Below are 18,245 nucleotides of genomic sequence, written 5' to 3' on the forward strand. Positions count from 1 at the left end.
GATCCAGCCAGGAGGTTGTTGAGGAGAATGACATTTGTTCGGCCATATCGTTGACATTACCGGAATCCTACGACCCGCTTGTGACGATGCTAGAGAATCTTCCGGAGTAGGATATTACATACGAGCTGATGAAGTTACGATTGATCAGCGAAGAATCGAAGCGTCTACTGCGTTTTCTGGTGATCCTGCCAGGAGACGAACCTGGAATCTTTGAGACCACCGATAGGTAATAAAGGGCAACTCACCCACTTGCAAGGAAAATTGGAAATTTGAACGCGACCGGGACGGCCGTTCTAAGAAAACGAGTTAGGACGGATTTGCGAAAAATCGTCTCCTCGTGGTGGCACGGCCACAGGATAGAACGCGACCGGGACGGCCGTTCTGAGAACACGAGTGAGGACGGATTTTCACAGGTGTGACGCCAGTCAAGTCCAGCAAAAAGAAGAAATCGATAAAGAAACGGATTGCTCTGGTCAGGCACAGACGAGGATGCAAAAATGAAAACACTAGCTTCTCGGAAATTTGCATCCTCTATCTCCAGATTCCGGTCCAGTATCTGTGGGATTTGTTCGATAACTGCAATGGGCACTGTGAATGGACAGCAAATCTGTTGCTAGAAGAGCAAAAGACATACGAATTCGAGACAGCGGTTAATTTGGAAGCCGGTGCAGTTGGCGGCCTACTCGCGTTTGAATGTGATTGCCATGAAACAATGGTAACGCAAGTGGTTTCCGGTTATCCCTCCGGTAGTGGTGGTGGTGGAGGGGGTTATAAAATCGATCGGTCTACCGTCAGCTCGAAATCACTCCGGAACACAACGAAAAGAAAAGACGAAGCGGAAGATGTGCAAAACGATCCCTAAGTGCTGGAAGTGACGTTGGGAACTAATCTGACAAGCCAGCTACATGCCACTTTCAAGGATAAGCATGGCTCGGGTGCCATCTTCTTAGACGAACTAACCAATGAACGAACAAAGGTTTTATTTCTACCGAAATGGCAGAACAGTTGTATTTGTCGTTCTTGGATTCCATGTACAGCTGCAGGGGGAAAACAAGATTTTATGAAAAAAAGATGCTCGATTGGCACAGCAAATGGAAGCGAAGGAAAAGTATCCCGTTTTGTTCAAAATGGCCATCGAGGACTCCCCCAACCTGAACGACATTATGGAAATGGAGTACGCGCTAACGGCGTACCGAAGTGAAATCAACGGCTGGGCTTAGCAAGCTCCGCAAGATCTGGCCTCGCATATGACTCGTCAAAAGCTAGCCGAAATGTATCCTATCATTGACGAGAAAGTCCTGGCAGAAATCCTACATGCACACAAATTCTGCGACACTATAACCGTCCTAAACAATTCCATTCCGGAAGAGCTGAGAAACCAAATCGCCGACGAACGGAAAGCCCTTATGAAGCGAGCAGAATGCGAAAAACAGAAACCACTTCCTTCGTCCTCAACGTCGCCGCCTCCAACGTCTCTCAGCGAAGACGACATCAATCTTCACCTGAAAACGGCAGAAGAATGCCGCAATATGTCCCAGGACCACCAGGAACTGAAAAACGAATGCCACGAGAAGGCACGGAATGCCATTGGGTGGCCGAGTACTATGTCCAGGTTGCCCGGCTTTATCGAACCAAAATCGATATGTACCGCAGTGAGACCTCGAATGCCATCATGGAGGTGCACAAGCTGACGCTGAACAATGTGGACGTGTTGGATTTGCACTATCTACACTCGGAGGAAGCGCTGCAGTGTTTAGAGATTTTCCTAACAGAGCACGCCAGAAAGCTGACCCATCGGGCGCAGCAGTTCAAAGAACTGTTCATCATTACAGGACGCGAGTTGCACTCGGCGGATGTCATACCGATCATCAAGCACCGGGTGAAGACTATGCTGCGGGACCTGGGATTGAGGTAACAGGAAGCGATCAAGATTCAGTAATTCATTATCATTAATAATTGTTTAAAAATACTTTTTATAACTTTTATACCAAAGGAGAGGGAAGATATGAGATGGATAATAACTAGGTAGGTCATGACTTTTCTCACACATTTCCTGTCAGTTGGTGAAAGGTCATTTTGGGTTCAGGTGCACGGGTAAGTTGAACAATAATTAGCCGCGCCGTGGGATTTGTGTGGATTTGCCCATAACTAATATAGGCGGATTTTCACAATATCCAGAGCAGTTTTCGTACACACGCAAAAATTATGTAAATTTAGGTGCTCTGAAATTGATATATAAGAGCGTCAATTTTGACATCAAATTTAGTCATACCAGACACGCAATTCAACTCAATCAAACGTACTTTTCGTGGAGTAACGAACTTTTCAGTCTCGGAGCACTTAGTTTTACATGAAATATTTGTTTACGTCTGATCCTTTATGTCAAAGATAGATTCCGTCACGTGTAACATTAGTTATTTCTAAGTGTGTAGATCTATAATCACCTGAAGATCTTTGGAAAAAGCTTGAGTCATTTAGTTTCTTGAGAGATGTCTATGATGTAGAGCAAATTTATTTGCTCTATCAATTTTTCGACTCCGAACAACAACAGAATGAGTTTCGATTTGACAACTCGTTTTCCCCTGGCCGTCTGTCATCTTTCAGATTAGAAGCTCCCCAATATCTTTCATAGAAATTTGAAACAGAGTTCCATTCTTGAAGCATTCTAAGAGCATCTTCATAAATAAAACAGAATTGTGTAGCAGTTTCAAATTTGGTGCCAGCTAGTAATCGAAGAATGAAACTGCAGCTCAGCATTGGGAGGGGTGCGTTTCTGTTGTAGTTTCAAATTGAAACAGTCCATTTAAAATTCAACAGCATTGCAAAAGGCCTTAGAACTAGTCTAAAACAAACTTTAGAACACCGGTGCCAGGGTTCGGTCTGGATCTGTTAAAAAAATTTTGATCAAATAATCCAATTGGACCACCGCTAAAGATGCTCTAATCCTTCATCAATCTTTGCCAATTTTTGCAAAGGTTAATATTTTGGGGTTACCAATCGAACTGGAGGGTGGCCTATCAGAAATTCATCTCTTTTTAAAAATGAAACACCCGATTTATTTCGATTTGTTCTTTTGGTAACCACTGCTGTGCAAACAGATTTCACGTTATTTTTGCCAATGAGGTTCTTATCTAGTATCCAAAACGTCAAATACAACAGGGAAAGCTTTTGCAGCTGAGTGATTAACAAAGATCAATACAGGCAGGACCTATTGAAATATTTATCTAGTAATCTCATTTGATTTTAAAATAGGTCCTGTGTTAATGGTCCAGGACCACACTGGCCATGTTTTACGAACCCCGGAAGGAACTTAAACCGAGACAAAATAACCGAGATATAAAAACAAAACCTAGGGCCTAATTTTCTCAAGATAATATAAAAACGAGATTGTCCTGGGCAGCAAAGGTTCTATACACCTGCCCGGTGGATCAACATGTTTTTTTTTAACATTTGATATGGATTTCAGTTAGTTATAGTGTAGTTATATTAATGCTTAGAACAATACAGCAATCGTTTCAAAGTAAATTGTTTGCATATTTTTTCCTTTTGCCAGAAACTACTTTGTATAACACTCCATACACCGCATCAGAATTCCCAACCACACACGCGGGCACACACTCACTCGAACAAAAACCCGGTTGGTCAGTGTTTTCCATGTTATCGCTTGATGTGGCTTCAAACTGATGCTCTTACCTTCTTTACGATTCTGCTCCGTCCGAGGTTGGCTGTGGTGGGTTTCCCACAGAGCGATTATAACAATATGTTCCGGTTCGGTTGGTTGTCCGTCCCGAGTACTTCCTCAAAGAAACTCCGGCCAAGCTCCTGTTGACTCTTCCTCCCACTGTTAGCTTACACTTTTCTCTCGATTTGAACCGGTGGGTGGTGCAACAACTACATGAGGAATTATGACCGGAAGTAATCCCCTGCTGACAAGATGGGATATTTTCCACCAGAATTCTCGGCAACAAAACTTAAACACTTGCTCGTCGTCGCCGTCGTTGAGACACAGACACACACATACACACACAGAGCTATTCTTTTCCTATTTAGCCCGGAAAGCACTTGTCGGTTGAACTCTTGACTTTTGCAACTTCTTCTTCCTGCTATTCTGACACTTGTCAGCGACACTTTTTTTTCCCTCCTGCTTCCTTATCACACTCTTTTATCTTCCCATTAATATCATTCCTTTTATCAAGACTGAGCCACGTAGACGGTAGTGGTTTCCATTCACAAACTCTTTCGCCGACGATGTAAGGCACTGACACTCACTTCGGCACTTCTCTTCCGTTACTTTTTCACTTTTTCGTTGGTTTTATTTTCCTGCAAGAAAAGCAAACAATTTCAATTGTCAGCTCTCGAGATCTTCGCCAGCTTCCTTCTATCCGGCACACATGCACTGGAGCACTGGTAGCTAGGCGGCTCGCTCACTGACCACTGCTGGAATCTTCTGGCTCAACAATCTTCTCAGAGCTCACAATCGCACAATTGAATGATGAGAATAATTTTCAATTTGAATTCATCAAGCCGTGCAACAACACGAGCAGACAATACGGCTTGAGCCCGTCGTTCGTCTTGGAACTCGCGTCGCTTCTGCCAGTGTCACACCGATTTGAACTAGTGGTGACCCGAACTTTGGTCTGGTCCCAAACTCCACCGGTCACTTCTCACACGCACTCGGTACCACCTCGCTCGGTATGGATTCTTCCTGTTCGGCTGGAAAACTTCAATGAATAACGGCTGCGGCGGCGGTGGTGGCGGTTAGGCGCAATGACATTGTTGCGGTTTCTGCCCGTTGCGGTTGGACCCGTTGAGGGATATAAAATTACGTCGTCGTCGTCGTCGTCCCCGTCGTCGCCGTGCTAAAACAGTTGGATATCTCCTCTGCTAGATGACCGCACCGTCACGCCGGTGAATTACACTAGTTTCACACAGTCTTCTTGTGCTGCTGATGCTGCTGAGGCTGCGAAACACACCGTTGTGGTGGTTCGATGATTGACTCGTTCAATTGAAACGAACGGGTTGAACCAGTTGGATTCTTGCCTGGAAGGAAAAAAGTACCCCGCAGATGGAGGCAACACAGAAAGAATGACGCGTTAGATTAAGTAGTATCTGAGATGGGATGTTGATTGTTGAATATAGCTTCAATGATGATCCAGTAGCGTTGTATTTTGCCAGTAGTGTAGGCGAGTGCCATAATGTACGGGCTGTTACTCATAACTAGGTTCTCGGAAGAACAATGAGTTGCTTGCTGTATCAATCTAGAAGTGATAGAATTGTCTAGCAGCTACACAATTTCCAATTCAATAAGGCATGGTTCACGCTTTGATCAACCTTGATTTATTTTACATCAATGGTTGAGTATTAGCACATAACATACAGTGGAACTTCGAACTAGATGCCTTTGGAAAAGTGAAGTCATTTCAGAATCCTTACTTTGTCATAACTGAAATTGAATTTATCGAACAGAAATTTGAAATTCTGTTTAGTTTTCCAATAGATTAATCTCACGGACACACATGCAATTATTTGATTGTTGGCGAGTAAATCGCTTCATTATTTATCGAAAGATGTCCCAACAAACAATTCAGAGTCAAAAAAAAATGCTGTAGAACAGTGTACAATGTGGAATTGGTTGTCGAATTATGTGCTGAAAAAAACTCATTGAGATCAATACCCGAGCAAAGTCCAGCATCAAATTGAAATCAAGTTTTGATATCAACATCAAACTGAAATCATGATTTGATTTCAGTTTACGCAATTGACAAATTTGATACCTAATTTTGTTTTCATTTTGCTGTACATTTGCTCTTCAAAAATATGTTGTTGCGGGTTTTTTTTTCATTGCCTTAGCATAACATCAAATTAAATACTTGTTTTGTTATCAACAGGAAACATTGATATCAAATTGAGTTTTCAGTTTTCTCTCACTGATAGCAGAATTAGTTTTCAATGTGATGTCACAGGAAGATTTGTTTGCTCTAAATTTTGATATTTTAACCGTTAAAACGACTAAAAAGGTATTGGCGTAGCTAGAAAATTTATCTGGATTTGGCCTAGGGGGATCTGTTGCTTTTTTATTTTGTTAAACTACGGCTAAAAAAAAACTCGCGAAGATGTTTGTCAAGGTAACTTGTTTTTGGGTATTTTATTTTTTTCTGGGACCAATAATATGACATTGAGGCTTACTATTATTTTAATGGTTAAATTATTACGTATCAGTGGGTGTTTCTGTGAGGAAAATAATGAAGCGGTTCTACTAACGCGAGAATTAACTTTATTGATTGGGGCTTTAAATAGAAATAGGGGAATTTACGTATTCTCGGCAACCTAAGCAGCGACCTTCTTTCTATAGCCTTCTTCTCTATGGAACGCACACATATGCAGTATTGGTTTGTTTACAATTTTTTGCTGCCAGCTGCTCTAACAATTTCAGTCGAAAGAATTGTCAAAAACTGTTTTGAAACGCTTTTACAAAGCTCCAATCTTCTCTAGTGAGAGCGAGTATTGTCGGCAACCAGTTTTTCTTCGGCAACCGTTCCATTTGCACTGCATGTAAATCTGCTGTTCTATTATCGGCAACTCGAAATCAGCTACAATTTGTAGTGCGTGTGTTTCATATCAAGAAAACCCTGCTAGATTGCTTTTTCTCAGTGGTAAAAATATAGTCAAATTGAAGCTGAAAGCATAAAGAATCGTTTGCATGCATTCAGCGAAGTGTTTTCATAAGAAAATCCAGTGAAAATAGTGTTTCAATTTGGGTTGCCGAAAATAGTCTGTCATGCCGAAGCCGTCATTTCCCCTATAGCTTTCAACATAAAACCATCGAAATCGAACTCGCGGTTTTTATGTTCTTCTATTGACTGAAAATGAACATACATAATATTTCCTCCCTCCTTCAAGAAAGAAATACAAAAGCTAAGGAGAATATCTTCGAGGGGGACGTCGTTGTCTGATCGATCGACGCAATGCAGGTGGAGAGTTCTTTCGACGTTGATCCGGGCTGCTACTTGGCGACAGGAACGGTTCATCGGACGAATCAGTTGAATCAGAAGAACTTTCGGACGTTGCACTGGATTCTTCGTTGTCTGTCGGCTCTTGTGACGTCAAAATGTTAAATTTTCGCTCGTTTCAGTGCACTTTTGACAGTCCGGACGACTGTCAATGACTTTTGTCGTCAACTTGACCCAGTGTCTGTACCACATCGATTTCGGTAGCTGGGTTCTCCGACGACTCTACTTGATCAGTGGAAGAGTTTTGGAACTTCGACCTTCCCGATCGACACACCTTGGTGATATGGCCTTTTCTATTGTACGTGTTACACCTAGCATCGCGGAAACGACATTGATTCCGCATATGTTGCCCACCACATCCGTTGCAGGAACTTGATCCACTGTACTGCTTGCTGTGAGTTTGTTTTTCATCCGATGGTACCCGCTGGTACAACTGATGTTGAGGTATTGATGCGTGACGATTGCCCTTTCTGGTCCTCGGTGTTTCATATCCGAGCTTGTTCGTTGCCTCAGGTTCCGCCGATGAGGTTCCCGTGTTGACTTTCCTTGCTGTGTTACGGGTTGCTTCCAGCGTGTGCGCGATGTCGTACGCAGCCTTAAATGTTGCCGGATTTTTCGCGATGATTTCGTCGCACATATCCCTAGCTTCTAGCCCGTGCAAACACTGTTCAATCAACATCCGATCCAAGAATTCACCGTATTCGCCGTATGTAGCGCCTTGCTTCAAACGAAGAACGAACTGGGGAACAGATTCACCCTTATTCTGTATGATGTGTCGAAATGAGAGAGTGAGAGTGGTGCATAAATCATCGTAGCTAATCCTGGCAGGGTCACGGGGACTCACAAGGAACTTCAATGCGTTGTTGAGCCCTGCTCCCATGTGTACTCTAGCATGATTCGCGTACTGAGCTTCCGGAATGTGACTCAGCTGCAATGCCCACTTGAACCTCTTGAAGTAGTCAGCGACGGATGCTTTTTCCGTGGAGCGGAACTCTGACATGGAGAACGGGGGTACCTTCGGCGACGGAGTGGCAGCTTCTCCTGCCGGATCCGGGTTCGTTTGTTGGACGACACTTCCCATTGATGCTCTCAGAGCCAGCGCGATCATTTGAGACAGGGCCTCCATGAGCTCTGGAGTCACTTGAGCCATTTTTGTTTTCCGGAGTATGAATTTTTCTGACGATTCTAACCTCACATTCGGAACGCTAAAGGTTTTTCCGAACTCTCCCACTTCTGACACCAAATATTACATACCAGTGGGTGTTTCTGTGAGGAAAGTAATAAACCGGTTCTACTAACGCGAGAATTAACTTTATTGATTGGGACTTTAAAGAGAAATATAGCTTTCAACATAAAGCCATTCGAAATCGAACTCGTGGTTTTTATATTCTTCTATTGAATGAAAACGTAGCATACGCTTGGCGTGTTCAGTATAGGTGGCAGTATTACGGATCTCATTTTCCAAGAACACCTTCAGTACACCTCGTAGATCAGACCGGAGACACGTTTGACACCGCCACGGCGAGCCAGACGACTGCTTTTGCTGCTTCTGCTTCTGCTTCTTCTGTTGTCTGCTTACCATGGCGTCCGAAGCGAAATTGAGTTGAGGCTAGACAGCAGCGCTCTTTTATATCTATATCTTATATATAGCAGAATGATGTGCAACCAAGTGGTAATTGATTATGACGACTGCGTTTGGGAACAACGTGAATTTCATGAAAACAGTGAACAAATTATTACTTTTTATTTGTACTTTGGATAATGCTTGACATTACCACTTTTTCAATAGTTTTTTGTTGGAAATCATCAGTTGGAAGCATTCCGTAGACATATTTCTGATCGATTGGTGATAAAATTATTGAAATTGATCCAGGGGCAGCTGAGCTATTAATGTTTAAAATCTTTCATAATTTTGTTACATGTTCTATTTTTGGTTTTCACAAAGTGTACCCCAGTATAGAAATAAAAGACGTAGTCCTACGTCAAAAAAAAAATACGAATCAAATATTTTGCGATAAGGAACAAAACTACAAATTTTAACGACATTCTGATAACCACTATATCGTTTTGCTATGGAATGACTGATAGCCAAATCACCAAGGCACGGGTCTTCCATATAGAGAATGTTATGTTTGTAAAATGTAGATTCATCATTCAAGATTCCATCAGATTCAAATAGCTGGTAAACTTTTGAATACTTCCCGAACAACCTACAGTTGACTGTAGTCTTGAAAGAATATTTGAATTGGTTGCTTGGAAAAATATCCAAAGAGCTTTACTAATATCTCGTCTATATGGAGATCATTTGAATATTTCCAGCTGTCTAGGAAGGATGTCTGAATGCATCATGCAACGTTTCCTGAACATCTACAAAACTCCCTTAAGTTTTACAAATTTTCCTCAACTTCTACGAAGTTCCCTGAATTTATTCCAAATTCCATATTTTTTCCATCTCTACGAAGATCTCTGAACATCTTTGCACTTCTGGAAAGAAAACTATCATCTGCAAATATTCTTGAACATCTGGAAAGTTTCTTGAAATTTAACGAAGTTCTCAAAACCCCCAAGAAGTTCATGGAGCTTTTTTGAAGTAAGATCTGTCACAAACTGCAATGAAGTTTCCTAAACTGAAGCGAGGATCTCTGAAGATCTTAGAAGTTTGTTGAACTATATTTAGATCTTCTACGAAATTTCCTGAACTTTTTCAAAATTCCTTACACTTATATGAAGTTTTACGCAGTTTCTCAAAACTCTACGAAATTTGCAAAACATCTACAATGTTTGCTGCACTTCTACGTTTTTCGCTGATTTTCCACGAATTTTCACGAACAAAATTTCTGGAATTTGTACGTAATTTTCACAACTATCCCAAGTCCAAGTTTAAAAAAGTGTCCTTATATTATATAGAGGTTCCCGATCATTATTGAGCTTCTCTGACATAAAATAATGCTCCCTTAATTTCTACGAAGCTCGTAAAATTTAATTAAATTTTCCAATTCTACGCAGTTTTCAGAACTTTTCCAAGTTCCTTGTTTCTACGATTTTTTTCTCTGAAAATCTATTAAGTTTCCAGAATTTATACTAAGTTTCTTCAATTCTTAGTTTAGAAGTTTGACGAAGTTCCCAGAAGTTGAAGGAAATACCCTGGGCTCATGGCCTATTTGTAGACCTGAAGACGTCTTATTATGCTATCGATTAAATATCTATGTATTTAATTTCTCAAAATTGTTTTTTCTATTCCAGAACATAAGAAAAGTAGTCAACTTAAAGGACTTGAAACAAATCTTTGTTTGTGGTTCAATTATATTAATCGTTGTCAAATAGTAACATCGAACTTGACAAGCTAAATGATGACAACATACCAGCGTGTCAAAAAAAAAAACTAAAAATTATGGGAGGGGGCTACGTAATTATGGAGGGGGCCTGGCCCCTTAGGCTCCCCCATTAGCTACGCTAATGCAAAACGGCAGCAACCTGTGTTATCATCATCAACGAAATCACAACATCAAATTTAGATTCAAAGTGTTTTTATGTTACTTCATACGCGAAGATAGCGATTTTCAGAGTTGATTGGAAATGCTAACATGAAGCTTTAGTGTGACAATTTATTAGCTAGAGAATGATCTTTTGAAGAGGGTAGGTGGATAGTTCCGTTAGAGTACGGCAGTATGAAAATTGAATAGAAGTTGAAAATGAGCGAAGGGCGTCAGTTTATGAGCAAAAGGAGGACGCACATTTTTTGCCTGTAGACTTGAAGACATACTTCAAGTCTGCGCGTACATCGTACGGGTTAGGCAAAAGGTGTGCGTCTGACTTTAAAAACTGTCGCATTAATGGCCCTTCGCTCATTTTCAACTTCTATTCAATTTTCGTACTGCCGTACTCTAACGGAACTATCCACCTACCCTCTTCAAAAGATCATTCTCTAGCTATCTTCTAGCCAAGTTTCAAGTTTAATCAATGCAGGAAACCTGGATTAATTTAGGAAAGGGATTAAATCAGCTAATGTGGCCTCACTCCAGAAAATGCGAAACCAATTCTTTAAAGCTTGAGTTCTGGATATGTTGGATCACTTCAGGAGAGCTTTGACAACTTTAAAAAGGATTGAATAACATAACAGGAAAGTTTAGACTCAGTTAGAAAAATGTTGATGACTTATTCGAAAATTTGAACTCACTTCAAAATAGTTCAGACTCAGTTTCAAATCTGCTTTGAAAAGTTTCACCTCAATTGGAAATTTCCTGAATCTTTTCTGATATGGTCTCACTTCTAAAAAAATTTAAATCAATTTTGAAAAGATTGGATTTAGCTCGGTAATTGTTGAATCACTATAGAAAAGAATTGAATCATTAAGTAGCATTCCAGCAGGTTTGTAAGTTAAGAAATTTAGATCGAATGTGAAAATCGGGCGAATACTGTGGGCTGGGCACATCGTAGACCTGTCGGATAACGAAAATGGTTCTTGGTAGCGACCCAACTGGAACAAGATGAAGATGTGCGAAGCAGCTTTCCTAGTGAGTTGCCAAACACGATTAGGAATGATGTTCGATGAAATCCGTTTTCAACAACTGAAACTGGCTGATCCGATTTCAAGAACCTGGCATGCCGTACTGGTCTAGTATCATTTTTTGTAAAAATTCTTTAAAAGAACAAGGTGATATTCAACAACATAATAAAATCTAGCAAAGCGAGTATCCATACCCATATAGCGATACTCGAGAACAAAGGAACGATCCTGTTCTTTTTACGATGGGAAGCAAAATTGGAGTAGCTCCAGGAGTCCGTGATGTTTCGTGATATTGTCATACGACGCTTTCCAATCGTGAATATTGTTCTACCCGACATACTCTGAACGGAACTACCAATTAATCACTATTGAATCTACAATTCGACACGAGATGCAAGAGTTAAAGCACGAAATCACACCACCATGAAATCTTTTGACACTTTGTATAGCTGAATGACTGTTCTGTACGAGAATCGTTGAGCGGACCGTTGCAGGGAAACGGGCAAAAACGAATGACAGCTGACCCACAGGGCGAATGAGAACAACTTAAATTTGAGTTTAGTTAACTCATAAATCACATAAAGTGCAGGATCTCAGTGATGAGTAAATTACTGAAAGTTTTTTTTCTTCCTTTGTGATATTCCAAACTTTTGAGGAGGGGGGGGGGGGCGGGTTTGACAAAAGAAAAACTTCAGATTTGTTCCGGCATTATTTATATCGAACCATTTTCAAAGCCTCATGTATAAATAATCATGATTTATCACAACATATCCATTACAATATCTGATAAAATGAATGAAAATATAGTTCAATAATAAAATTAAAGGATTCCCTTCGTTTTGACGATTGTAAACGTCCAGAAATAGAGCGTTGAAAGATCCAAATTCGAGGATGTTTTATCAACTTATCAATAAACATGTTCAACTGGAAGCTACGACACTATGCAATGCTGTCTGAATGTAGATTGTGTGAAAACCCTTCAAATATTTGGCTCAGCTTCAGTCAGCAAAAATAATTGCGGTTATCGGCCAATATCTGACTTAAAATATGACAACGATCGACTTCAAAAATAAAGAGCGATAGGTGAAATGATCCCGTGACATATTCCAGTAACATGGCAAACGGATCATGGTTAGTGAAATGTTCGAAAGTGCAAGCAAGATATAAATTCATCGAACCACTCAATGCGTTTCCAAAATTGTTGCCAACATGGACGAAACATTCCCTACGGGTACTGTTGAGGCACACGTAAGAAATATAAGGAATAACATTGGACATATCACATATAGGTTCAAAATATACACACAACATCCCAGACAACATCGGGTAAACAAACATATTTGTCGAGCAACGATGGTAACGTACTAAAGCTAAGTATTTCTTTAGTATTTTTAGGTATTGCTAGGTATCATAGATCAGTTAGGAGTTCTTTTGTGTACAACACAGTAAGAACAAAGTTTGGAGTGCACACTTAGAAATACCTATTTTTACACGTGACGGAATCCATCTTTGACTTAAAGGATGAGACGTAAACAAACATGTCATGTAAAATTAAGTGCTCCGAGACTGAAAAGTTCGTTACTCAATGAAAAGTACGTATGATTGAGCTGAATTTCGCGTCTATTATGACTCAATTTTATGTCGAAATTGACGCTCGTATATGTCAGTCTCAGAGCACCTAAATTTACATGAATTTTTCTAAGTGTGTGGGATGCCCTAGGGTGCTGCAATTGTTCATTTCTAATTAACAATTATTGAATGTTTTTAAGAGATTAAGAGAAAAATTGCCTACAACTTTGATTGTCAGTTCCAATGGAAACTGTAAATGTACTTCTGCCAATTTCTACACTGAACGAATTTGACATATTCCTGTTATGTGGAAGTCTAATAAATTTGCGCTATAAGATAATCCATTGAAAATGATATGATTGAAAATGTGTCAGGTAAATTCTATATGAATATCTGATACATTTACAATGCTGATTATTTGGTAACTTTTATATGATCGTCATATGATAAATGAAAATCGATTAAATTATAATAATTAACTGAAATGGATTTGAAACCCATAAGCATAAGCTATACTTTTCACCACAATATAATATATGTGTCATAAATCAATCGAAGTAAAGTTTATGTGAAAATAACATGAAATTTACTTCTTTTTTTGACACATATATTTAATCGATTTCTAAAAATAAATTCGAAAAATAAACATCAGGCAGTGGGAGCTTTCACAGTTGTGCCTTTTTTTTATTGTAGCTGATTTGGGATTCGATCAAGATCTGTTGACGTGTGATGCTTTCGGTGTCTGTGCTCGATTCCACTGGGCCACGGCTGACTTCAAGATTGAGCTCGTTCAAATAGCATGAAGTAAGAACAGCTCTCCCGACATGGAATGTAGTGCAACTTTATGCTCGTTTTGCTAGAGTGAAGACAAATAGCACTGACAAATTTATGTTCCCTTTCGGTGGTGTGGTTTGTTCAAATCTTTCTTAATGCACCTGTGTGCAATAAATCAACGACTAAATTATATGATTTGATAGAACTGGCTCATGAAGTTCGAGTACTACTTAGGGCTGGAATCTGAATTAGCCGTGTAGAAGGCTTACAATTAGAATCATAGCAAAGTAAATATTACAGTAGAATCATTTTTTTTCAATCTCAATACATTCTTTTCTGGAACCAATTATCATATGAATGAGTGTACAATTTATAAAGAACAATCATGTAAGATGTATTTTATTGGGAGCGATATTCATCCCAGAAAAACATGCAAAAACAAATGCTTGCTGTTGGATTTCTTAAAAGGCATTTCTATATGTCTATTTAATGATTGGGATAGATCTGTTTACAATCTTTAAACATCAAAAATCAAAGCAAGCCATTACAATGAGATATACATGTTTTCCTATACTGCAAAGTTAAATGACAGTCCAATAGTTTCTACATGTCTATTTACACGCGACATATCAACAAACGTCAAAAATCAGTAAAAGCAACTCCAATAAAATATACATGATTATATTATAAGATATATATTTTAGTGAGCAATATTCATCATGAAAACAGGTATATTTTACTGAATTTTCTCATAGTGCAAACTTATATGATTTTCCATTAGTTTCTAGATGTCTGTTCCCACCCATGACATATCAATACTTTTTCACCATGAAATATATCAGACAATATTCATATACTTCTTACCTTCGCTAACCACGTTCGAAGCAAAGTATTATCAAGTACTAAGTATGTGAAATTACGATAGAAATCATTCCATATCGCAGTCATAGTTTTTAAGTGATAATCCAATGGAATCTATCAATCATCACATAGAATGAATAAATCTGCTGACATTGCTATGTTATAAGATGGATCCAATAAACGGTACATGTCGATTTGTTTCAGTGTACAAAGTATTTGATAATTTGACAAACCATGAATGAGAATTTTTCGTATCGTAGCCTGGTGTGTACACAAGCGTAAGTCAAAATCTTCTCACTGTTTGTCTAAAATACAACAAAGGTATGATAACGTTACTTCGTTAAATAAAATAAAAATATATCAAGCTAATTTCCAAGAATAAAAAATGCTTTTCGATATAAGAACTAAGGTAATTATATCTTGAAAAAATCGAATGAGCTTTCGTACACATACATCCCATGGGAATATATCAAGTCTGAGGGTGTGACACATCCAAATCTCAATTTTAGATGGTTAGAAAATTTCACGTTATCTTATCAATCTATTATAATAATTTTTCATCTTTTGCGTCTTACCACCATTTATATGGATCAATTGATACTTTGTCACTTATTTATAATCCGATCAGTGATGGCATAATCAATAGTCAATTGATATTTTTCCGCTCTCATACACTCTCAATATTACGCGTGATATTGAAGCAAAATATCAGGCTTGATATTGATTTTAAAGCTCCTTTTATATTGCTGAAGCTGAGAGTTGAATCCTTGCAAACATAATTCCGTTGCACCTCGTTTTCTTAGAAAGAGGAGATATAATAATGCAATATCTTTTTTGTCTTCAACGATGGCAATTATTTTTTGCAAAGCAGTCTAAAGTAGTGAAAAATCCGCGATATCTTTCAAAGACAAGGGGTTAGTCACTCCGCGTAGTGTGCCGAAAACACTGTTGGGCACAACTGGAATCACTCATTGGCACTTTTTGTGTGCACCTATGGTTATAATTTTTCATGATCATTAAAATTTCTTACAACACTGCACTGAAAAAAAAATATGAAAAGAGCTTATTTTTGAGAAAATACCAACGGCTTCGTTTAGGATGTTGGTTACTATGATCAATTTGATTTGTCATAATATAATGAATCATATTCAATTATTGTAATATTTTTATCATTCTAAATCATTACATTTGAAAAATTAATGAACAGTTTTTCTTCCAACTACTTTTTTATTTGTATTTGCTTCATCTTGGATTAACCTTTATAAATTGTCTTATAACATAAGGTTAGAATGAAGAGAAATTCACATTTTATATTTTTATTTTTTTTTCCAAAAAATTACTGAGCATTTCCAGGTGAAATCTGCCAGGAAAGGTCCAAATCTGGCACAACTCTTTCCGATCAGAATGATCCGCAATAATATTTCTATTTAATATTTAATAGTTATATTTAATATGAGAGGCTGAGGGTGACGGAACCGTCAAGATTAAACGCGTTTCAATTAGCTACAATTTACTACAATCGGGGAATACTTGAAAACCATTTACGGTTCTGGCTGGTAATTGGATTTGTAACAAATGAAAACAATCGAGCTGTCAAAATACCGGGTTGCCAAACATGCCATTATTCACAAACAAGCAAAGTCATTACAATGTCATGGCACTGTCAGCACAGTTGGGGCACATTGAGATAAAAGTTGGTCCAAAATGTGTGTAGAGTGACTAGTAGGCTGACTCATGTGGTAAGAAACTGACTTGGCACAAGCCATTTGAAGTTACTATGGGAAATCAAAACTTTTAGTTCATTGTCTTCCAGCTTTTTTGCATATTGCACTGTTAAAAAGTTCTATAGCTATTCTTATCTAAAATTTTCTCAGCTAAAACTTTTTTTTGTTATATCTTTATTAAGGAGACTTTCAGCCCTGGGCTGGTTCGTCTCCAGCTAAAACCTTACACAATATCGCTTTTATGCCAAACTCAATTAAAATAGTTATTATTTGTTTAACAGATTGTTAATCTTATGGCATGATCAAGTAGCTGTTTTGTGAGCAACACTGTCGAACAGTTGATTGAGTATAATCATAAGACATCAGTAGCTTGAATCATTAATTACTTTTTAATGTTGAGTGATATAGTGAATTTGTAAAAAAAAATATTTTCCCATAGTAAGTTCCATATACATTTCAAATGGTTTGTGATTAGTGGTCAGTTTCTTACCAAATGAGTTCAAATTTTGGGAGGCTAATCAGGACCCGATTTGGAACCGTTTGAGCACTGTGGAGCGAAAATGTAAAATTTTGCATCAGTCTAGTGACAAGCCGTTGTCCAAAGATCAAAATTTGTTTCTTTATTAAAAAAAAAAAACTGTGAATTTATAAAAAAAAAAAATATCAAATGAGCAATTGGAGTAAGAGTAGAAACTTATTTAAATTCCGTCTTATGTTTTCATAGCCATCGATAACATTTACAAGACATTTTTTCGCCTAGACTGCAGAGTTCCCCAATGTAAACATTCATCACGCCCAACGCTCGTAGGTAGTCAACCAAGGACCAAAACGTTTGTGGGCAAATTACTCCAATAAATTTGCAGCTCATCTACTATTTATCGATTGAGCAGAAGTAGTAGTAACATTACGTTTATTTCCATTGGTTATGCTTTTTAACATTGATCTTCCATTGCAGTTGATTTGCCTTATGGGCTTTTGCTCTTTGACTGCATGGTTAATTTAATATGAAATTTAATTTTCTGGCGTATTTTCATTGTTTTGAAGAATATCATCATACTCTACCGAGTAGAAGAAAATATCTCAGTTATTCAAAATTATGAACGTGATTTAAAAAATCACGATATGGATGAGCATGACAAAGAAGTTAAATATTGCAAAATAATATCGAAAAATTGTTCCCGCAATTCCGTTTCAATATCAAACTAAGCAATTACTATATCTTATCAATTTAGATATACAATGGATTTGATACCGCTGATCTTTCGTGTTATCATATATCTATGATATTATTATTTTTAATATATTAAGATAACAACAGCAGAACAAATTTGAGATGCGCAATTTTGAACGTATTTTTAGTGAAATTTCACAATTGATTTGCGAATACCTCGCGATCAGAATATTTTAGCCATAAATCGCTTCAATAAATTATTGGGATATCTTTTATATACCCATTGACTTATACGGCTGTTCTTTTTTTTTTTTTTTAATTTCGTCCGTTTTGTGGACGCATATCAATCATTTTGTATAAAAGAAAACGGGGCGTTTCTATGGTTGGAATAAAGTGATTTCCCTATCACAGACTACACATTTCAGTATCTTGCACTGAAGCAACCGGACGGTACATCTAAAGCTTGAGTCATTTAATATCTGGACGCACTGTTTATTTTATTGCAGTGCTCCTAGCGGTTGGATCTGGAATGCTTTGACAGCAGTTTGTTTTGAAATGTTTCCTCTTTCACTGCTGAAAATTTCGTCACGATTTGATTTATAAGAAGTTATACTTGATGGAAGCCACGA

The 18,245-nt window shown here is 38.3% G+C and overlaps 1 protein-coding gene and 1 pseudogene across 6 annotated transcripts in view; one reads left to right on the forward strand and one right to left on the reverse strand.

Moving 5' to 3' along the window:
• The window catches only part of LOC135708505 (uncharacterized), a 36,887-nt pseudogene extending 34,972 nt beyond the window's left edge, over window positions 1-1,915 (forward strand).
• The window catches only part of axo (axotactin), a 213,166-nt gene that overhangs the window by 156,974 nt on the left and 37,947 nt on the right, over window positions 1-18,245 (reverse strand). For 2 of the 6 annotated variants that reach the window (XM_065230351.1, XM_065230352.1), the window contains exons 2-3: window positions 4,685-5,040; window positions 3,694-4,320 (exon numbers count right to left, since the gene is read on the reverse strand). The gene's annotated coding sequence lies outside the window, so the exon portion shown is untranslated. Of the gene's footprint in view, window positions 1-3,693; window positions 4,659-4,684; window positions 5,041-18,245 lie in introns of those variants that run through there. The other 4 variants (XM_065230355.1, XM_065230354.1, XM_065230353.1 and 1 more) reach the window with 3 other exon arrangements.

Source organism: Ochlerotatus camptorhynchus, unplaced genomic scaffold (genome assembly GCF_037179485.1).
Source record: "Ochlerotatus camptorhynchus isolate MF236.1 unplaced genomic scaffold, CSIRO-AGI_Acam_v1.1 ptg000330l, whole genome shotgun sequence".
Lineage (NCBI taxonomy): Eukaryota > Metazoa > Arthropoda > Insecta > Diptera > Culicidae > Ochlerotatus > Ochlerotatus camptorhynchus.